This window comes from Eubalaena glacialis, chromosome 19 (genome assembly GCF_028564815.1).
Source record: "Eubalaena glacialis isolate mEubGla1 chromosome 19, mEubGla1.1.hap2.+ XY, whole genome shotgun sequence".
Taxonomy (NCBI): domain Eukaryota; kingdom Metazoa; phylum Chordata; class Mammalia; order Artiodactyla; family Balaenidae; genus Eubalaena; species Eubalaena glacialis.
In genome coordinates, this window is record NC_083734.1 from 13,229,858 (window position 1) to 13,238,166 (window position 8,309).

The 8,309-nt window shown below is 38.5% G+C and overlaps 1 non-coding gene across 1 annotated transcript; it reads left to right on the forward strand.

Annotated features, from left to right (window-relative positions):
• Positions 1-1,321: 1,321 nt before the first annotated feature.
• TRNAW-CCA (transfer RNA tryptophan (anticodon CCA)) lies at positions 1,322-1,394 on the forward strand. The gene has a single exon. It is a non-coding gene; the product is annotated as a tRNA-Trp (tRNA).
• Positions 1,395-8,309: the final 6,915 nt, after the last annotated feature.

Consider the following 8,309-nt stretch of genomic DNA (forward strand, 5'->3'; position numbering starts at 1 on the left):
GCCCTATACTGGAGCTCCCGGTCCATGCAGTTCATTTAATTACTTCAGATATTTAGTGGGCACATACTCTGTGCCAAGCACTATTTCATGTGCTTGTTTGTTAACAGAGCAGGTTACAAAGTAACAAAAATCTCTGAATTTACGGGATTTATATTCTGGGGCCCATGGAATACATTAGACAAAAGAGAAATATTTGGGGTATAATAATTACTGCTATTGGTAGATGATATAATTGTATATATGGAAAACCTAAGAAAATCAACCAAGAAACTACTGTAAAATGAGATAATTTGGTAAGGCACTAAAATAGAAAACTTAATATGCAGAAATCATCAGTAGGTGTTATTTATATGACCCAAACCATTAGAGTGTGAAATGGATAAAGATATCATTTAAAAAAATATCTAGGACTAACCAATACTAAGTGATAAATGTGGAAAGTATATGAACAAAACTTTAAAATACATACTAATGAAGGACACAAAAGAAGACTGGGACAAATGGAAAAATAAATCATTTTCTTGGATAGGAAGACAAAGACGTTGATTTTTCTAAAATTAATTTATAACATAATTTCTTTTTCTCTTTCTGTATGTATACAAACCACACACACACACACACATTAGCCAAATGAATACTAAAGGTTATAGACATCAAAAAATGAGAATAGTCAGGAAAACTCTGAAAAAGAACAACAGAGGATAGTTTTATCAAATATTATAAAGCCTTAAACATATTATTATAGTTATCATTGCATAACCAATTACCCACCAAATGAGTGGCTTTAAATGACAAGCATTTATTATCTCTCACAGTTTCAGTGGGCCAGGATTTCATAAGTGGCCTGGCTAGGCAGCTCTGGCTTGGGATCTCTTAGGAGGACTCACCTCCAGGGTGGCTGATGCACGTGATTGCCAAGTGGGTGCTTTCTGCTGGAAGGAGGATCCAGTGTCTTACTATGTGGGCCTTTCCAAAGGGCTGCCTAAGTGTCCTCATGACATGGTAGCTAGCTTCCCCTAGAGCAAGTAATCCAATAGTGAGTGAGCTAGGTGGAGCTATCCTTTATAGGACCTAGCCTAGGAAGTCACATAGCATCACCTCCACTACATTCTGTTTGCTGCAAGTGAGTCATTAAGTATGGACCACATTTAGGAGGAGGGAAATTAGGCTCCACCATTTGAAGGAAAGAGTGTCAAAGTAATGGCAGGCATTAAAAAACTAAATACGTATTATGAAGGCATATTTATTCATGTAAAATATGGTACTGGTTCATGAATAGACAGGACAATATAACAGAATTTAAAGTACAAAAATAGGGACTTCCCTGGTGGTCCAGTGGTGAAGACTCCATGCTTCCAATGCAGGGGGCCCGGGTTCGATCCCCGGTCCGGGAACTAGATCTCACGTGCTGCAACTAAGACCCGGTGCAACCAAATAAATAAATAATTAATTTTAAAAAGTACAAAAACACACCCAAATATATAGAAAACTTAGTGATAAAGGTAGGACCTGAAATCAGTGGGGAAGAGAGACTATTCAATAAACGGTGTTGGGGACCACTGGGAAACTTCTGGAAAAAATAAGAGTTAAATTTTGTACTAAGGTTTTTAATGTATTTTTCTTATTCTTTTATAGTCTTATTTTGTATATTTAACTTTTTCATCCATTTGGAAGTTACTTTTGTGTAGGTTGCAAGGCACAAGGGTTTAACTTTATTTCCCCAATAATATATGTGTATTTGCACATATATATATTATATACGTGTATTTGCATTAATTCTGTTTTCTCAGACCTGTCCTTCTGAAACACATCTGCACTCTGGCCTTTCCTCTATACATCCTATCTTTGCCCTCATCCTTTAGATCTTTATTGCTCACTGTTCCATGAAGCAAGCAAGTGCAGGGGGGTGATAGTCTCCAGCTTTAAAAACAATCAAGGTGGAGGAATCCCTTGGAAGGTACATGAAAGGAGGATGCAGGAGTTGATGGCAAGTTCTCTAGTTTTATAGTTACTGCCTTGTACCAAAGATTCAGTTGGGAGATCACATCCAGAAAGATGATCTACTCTCCTATAGAATATGGTATATACTTTGAACCAGGAACCCATATATGGTGCCGTTGCTCCCATAGACATGATTTATGAGTCTAGGAATCAACGGTTGGTAGCAGGACTGACTTCTGTCATTATTAGACCAAATAATGTACTCACAGAATTTTTGCTTCCCACCCCCGCAATTTTGGGCTCTGCTGGTTTCGAGATGTTACTTTCTGTCATAGTCTGGGTTGCCCAAAAGGCAGAGACTGAGACAAAGTCTTATTTGCAAGTAGTTTATTTGGGAATATTATGTCATGGGGAGAAGTGACAGATAAAGGGGTGTACATAGGGAAGAAGGGAGAGCCAATTCTGGGGTAGTTTATTGAGTTGGCCACCACTAGGCTTGATGAAATGCATCAAAGGGGAAAGCATATATTCATCAGCACCTTTTATTTAAGGGCTGGCCCATGGGTCACTAACTCCCCTATACTTTCAGGTTGTATATGTTTGAGTGTTAAACTGGCTTCCCATGATGTTCTACTCCATGGAATCAGAGAAACCCTAGGGCAGGACACAAGAAGCAGGTGGAGCAAGCGTGAGGTAGTTAGGTTATATTGTATTTATGTGAAGCTGGTTGGAATCTGTGCAGAACTGGTTACTGCAGCTGTGGCTGGAATAAAAAATGATGTCTGAGGGAATCTGAAGTGGTGCACAAGAAGTGTCTGATGCAGTTCTCAAGGGAAGAATGCTTCTACCAGGATTGCTTCAATGATTCTATTCTAATGGGAGCTGAGGTGGCCACTTGGCCATTTTGGGTTCTTTATGTCACTGAACCAACAGGCAAACAAAAGAATTACAATGGTGACTGGGGTAATTTAATCCAAATTAATAGAAAATTGGGTTTCTCTATACAGTGAGGAAAGGAAAGACCAGGCCTTGTATTCTGGAGATTCTTTGGGGTGCCACTCAGTAAAAGTTAATGGAAAACTATAGCAACCTAATAAAGGCAACAATACTGAGGATTCAGATTCCCAATGAATGAAGTTTGAATAGGAAGAACCCCATCACCAGCTGAAGTACTGACAAAGGGAACATGGAATAGGTATGGAAGAAGGAGTTACAAATGTTAGCTATGGCCTTGTGATAAACTGCAGGGTAAGGACGAGCTGGAAACTAGGAGGTAATCTAGCACATGTGGGGAATAGTAGACATAATGGTGATGGCAGGTGCTATTAAGGTTTTCCTGTATAAGTAAGGAGCTAGATGTACCTCAGTGGGATGCACATCAGGGTTTCCTTTTCTGTCTTGGCCTGAGGAAGGATTTGAACATGATCTGGAAGAGTTTATCTTTTCTCTTATTCTTGTCCTTTCCATATATCTGCATATGGTTGAATCACAGAAGTCTAATGCTTGTTAACTGCAGGTTTATCTTTCTCCTGGGATAGGTTTATGGGGAATTGAGTTGTAGTGAGAGATTTTGCCACCCTGGGAATCTTTGCAAAATATGTCTTTCATGGTGGTACTCTGATGCCTTCTTGTTGCCCATAAGATAAAGCCTAAACTTCTATACTTCTAAGCTATTTTGGGATATTTGCATTCTGGTCCCTGCTTTTTATGGCTTCTCCATTCATCTTTTTTCACTGCTGAAAACGTAGGCTCCACAGGACTACTATCCATTCTCTAAACAGGCAGTGATTAAGCATTCATACGTGAGCTTTTCTCCATCCCCACCTTCCCCAATGTATAGTCAGGTGTGATCAGTGACTGTAATCAGCCACTGCTCCAGGACCCTGAGAGCATTTGTCCTAGAGAGGTCCTGGGTAATTGCTTTGTCTTTAATGAGTTCCTCCAGGATCTAGACTCCTATGGGATCCAGGGCCTCTTAGGCCCAAGGATGTGCAGAATGAGAGATGTGAGAAGGGATGTTGCAGACACAGTTGATGACTACAGAGGCTGTTATTTCACATGCCTTAGTGAATAAAGGGGAGCAGGATCTCAGGTCCACATCCTGGAGTCACCCTCACACACTAGGTAAGTTGGGCACAGGGTGAATGAGCTGGTCCCTTAGGTCCTTCCGACCTGAGGGTCTTGATTTCCCAGGTTGTATGGTGTTCTGCAGGAGAGTTTCTCAGTTATCCCTCCTCTTCACCTCTCAACTTCCCATGATTTCTCCACATTCTAGAAATATTTTGACTGCTGTTCACCAGTTACATTAGTCTTTTTATTAATGATAGCATTTATAAATATTACTATTATATCTCACAAGATGTTTTCAAAAGAAGACATCTCTGTAGGGCAGGCATTTAATGCAGAGGTCCTTAACCCTTGAATATACATTTGAATTACATAAGGAGCTTTAGATAGCACCCCCTCTCCCCAGAGGTTCTGATTACATTTATTGGGGGAGGGTGCAGTAATATTTTTAAATACAGTGTGGTCCAGAGACCAACAGAATTGGAATCACTAAATATAAAATTTGTGCTTACATATATACAAATGGAATATTAGCCATAAAAAGAAACGGAGTTGAGTTATTTGTAGTGAGGTGGATGGACCTAGAGTCTGTCATACAGAGTAAAGTAAGTCAGAAAGAGAAAAACAAATACCGTATGCTAACACATATATATGGAATCTAAAAAAAAAAAAAAGTGGTTCTGAAGAACCTAGAGGCAGGACAGGAATAAAGACGCAGATGTAGAGAATGGACTTGAGGACACGCGGAGGGGGAAGGGTAAGCTGGGACAAAGTGAGAGAGTGGCATGGACATATATACACTACCAAATGTAAAATAGCTAGCTAGTGGGAAGCAGCCGCATAGCACAGGGAGGTCAGCTCGGTGCTTTGTGACCACCTAGAGGGGTGGGACAGGGAGGGTGGGAGGGAGACGCAAGAGGGAGGGGATATGGAGATATATGTATAGGTATAGCTGATTCACTTTGTTATACAGCAGAAACTAACACAACATTGTAAAGCAATTATACTCCAATAAAGATGTTAAAAAAACATTAATGATTCCTTGTTAATTATGAAATCCTTCCCACTGGCTCTTGTTATCAAGTTTGAGAGAAGTTCTTTGCAAGATCAATGGAAGAGCCTCATAGTGACTCAAGACTGCCATAGGCCAAGGAGACACTGGCAGGGAAGTAGGATGAGATCTCTGTTGACAGCTGTCCATGGAAGGGAACCTCTAGGTTCCAGAACCCACATGGAACCCATTACTACACATTTGCCTCCTGACATAACAAAGGCTGTGCTCCCTCCCTGGACAGTCTTCTTTTCTCCCACCCTGTTAACCCAGGAAACTCCACCCTTGAAGACCCACCCCAGGTCTTCTCTCATCCAGGAAATCATCCATACGCTCCTGGGCTGGGTAGGTGCCCTTCCTCTATACTCCCATAGCAATCTAAAGGCAATGCATGCTGATGATCCTCAATTTTTATTTCCATCCCAGACACTAAGCTGTTGATCTTAATACCTGTATGTTGGATATTTCTACATGAATATCCCACAGGAACCTCAAGCTCAACACGTACAAAACCAAATGCATCGTGTTTCCCCCTATTGTACAAGAAGTTCATACACACACACACACGCATTTAATATTTTTGTTTGTTTACAAAAATGCATGATATTGAAATGAAATTTTATTTTCCTATCTTTATTTTTTGAGCTTCATGTAATGTATTATTCTTCAAAATTTTATAATAACTTTCTAATATCTATCATTTGCATTTGCCAACATTCACTATACCACTGGGTATTTAGTTTACAACTTATCACCATTGTAAATAATAGTGCAACCAAGTGTCTACATCTCTGATTTTTGTCCTATATCCTGAGTAGTTTCTAGCCCCAATTTGTGCAATGATCTTGTCTCATACATTGATATTCTATTACATTCTCAAGACTAGATTCCTTGTTACCTCATGACAAAAGTAAAAATTACTTATATTTTTATATAAGGAACAGGGGAGACAGGTATTCTTCATATCCCCCACCTATATTCTTCATATTCCTTGTCTATATCCTTATTTCGAGGGAAGTTTTAACTGGCTCCAAGACCTATTGGCTTGATTGTTAACAGAAGTTACTTTAACTCAGTTAACTATGAAGGAAAAGAAAAAAGATTCATTATGTAAACATGTGGCAATTCAAAGCTCTCATGTAATAAATATCAGCCAGTGAGAAAAAAGAAAATTTGCTTGAGTTTTTAGACCATTTGATTTATATTGGGACTGATGATGATGATGATGGCTGCATCATGTTTACTTAAAGGTGATAGTGATATAGATTTTACTCAACAGGATGTAAATTGAGAATGGAAATTACTTCACCTTAGAATTTAGACAAAAATGGCAGTGATGGAGGGTCCCAGTGAGGTCGATTTGCTTGAGGGATGGAAGAGCCGCCTGGAAGAGGGCAGAGAGCGTCGATATGCCCAAGTCCAAGGACAATGGGTAGAATATCAGAGGGAATCTCATCTTTGGGTGCCATTCCCTCCCTAGCCTCACCTCCAGACTCACACTGGGTCAAAGAAGAGAAAGAGTTTCAATAAAGAGATGGTGAATATAAAGTTTTCTTGGTTATTCCCTTATTGGTAGGTATGTAAGTTACTTAAAATTTCCCCGTATTATGGCTTCTACATTTAGAACAGATTTCTAGAAGTGGTTTCAAAGGTTATAAAAACTGGTATATCTGATAGCAAGATATCTAGCCAGGTCCTCTATTTAATGACAAACTGGTTTCCCATAATATTTTATTGCAAATATTTTCACGCACACCTTAAAGTTCAAAAACTATACAGTGAACATCCATGTGCCCATCATCTAGATTTTACCATTATATTTGGTCTTTATATAAATGGGATCCTTCAATAGTTATTCTTCTTTGACTTGTTTATTTAACTCATTATTATGTTTGTGTGATTCTCGTATTAGTGTCTACAACTATGTTTTAAAGGCTGTATAGCATTGCATGGTAAGAATATACCACAATTTATCATTCCTTTTCTGTTTCAAGGTATTTTGTTTCTGTGAACACTCTTGTACATATTTTTGGGGCACATGTGCAAGAATTTCTCTATGGTTGCTAATTAGAAATGGAGTTTGTGCATCTTCAGATTTAAAGGATAAAATCAAACTGTCCCCAAAGGGCTTGTACCATTTTAGGGTCTTACCAGCTGTGTATAAGATTTTTTTTCTTTTTTACTCTATATTCTCATCAAAACTTGCTGTTATCTCATTTCTTCATTTAGACCGATCTAGTGAGTGTGAAATGGTGTCTCTCCAGTGTGATTTTAATTTGCATTTGCTAGATCACAAGCAGGGCTGAACTTCATTTCCTAAATTTACTGGCCATTTGTGTTTCCTCTTCTGTGAAATCCCTGTTCATATCTTTTGTCTATTTTCTATTGGATCCCTTGTATTTGTTTTTAATTGATTGTAGGAGTTTGGGATATATTTTGGATACTCCAGGATAGCTCTATATGATGCAAATCTCTTTTAATTTGTAACTGTCTTTTCACTTTAAAAAAGTTACAAATTACTCATCTATGATGAGTAGAGATTTTAAATTTTAATGCAGGCAAATTTAGCAGTCTTAAAAATGATTAATTTTTTTTGGACTTTAAGAATGATTGAAGGAAACCATTAACAAGACGAAAAGACAATCCTCAGAATGGGAGAAAATATTTGCAAATGAAGCAACTGACAAAGGATTCATCTCCAAAATTTACAAGCAGCTCATGCAGCTCAATATCAAAAAAACAACCCAATCCAAAAATGGGCAGAAGACCTATATAGACATTTCTCCAAAGAAGATATACAGATTGCCAGCAAACGCATGAAAGAATGCTCAACATCATTAATCATTAGAGAAATGCAAATCAAAACTACAATGAGATATCATCTCACACCAGTCAGAATGGCCATCATCAAAAAATCTACAAACAATAAATGCTGGAGAGGGTGTGGAGAAAAGGGAACCCTCTTGCACTGTTGGTGGGAATGTAAATTGATACAGCCACTATGGAGAACAGTATGGAGGTTCCTTAAAAAACTAAAAATAGAACTACCATATGACCCAGCAATCCCACTACTGGGCATATACCCTGAGAAAACCATAATTCAAAAAGTCATGTACCACAGTGTTCGTTGCAGCTCTATTTACAATAGCCAGACATGGAAGCAACCTAAATATCCACTGACAGATGAATGGATAAAGAACATGTGGCACATATATACAATGGAATATTACTCAGCCATAAAAGGAAACAA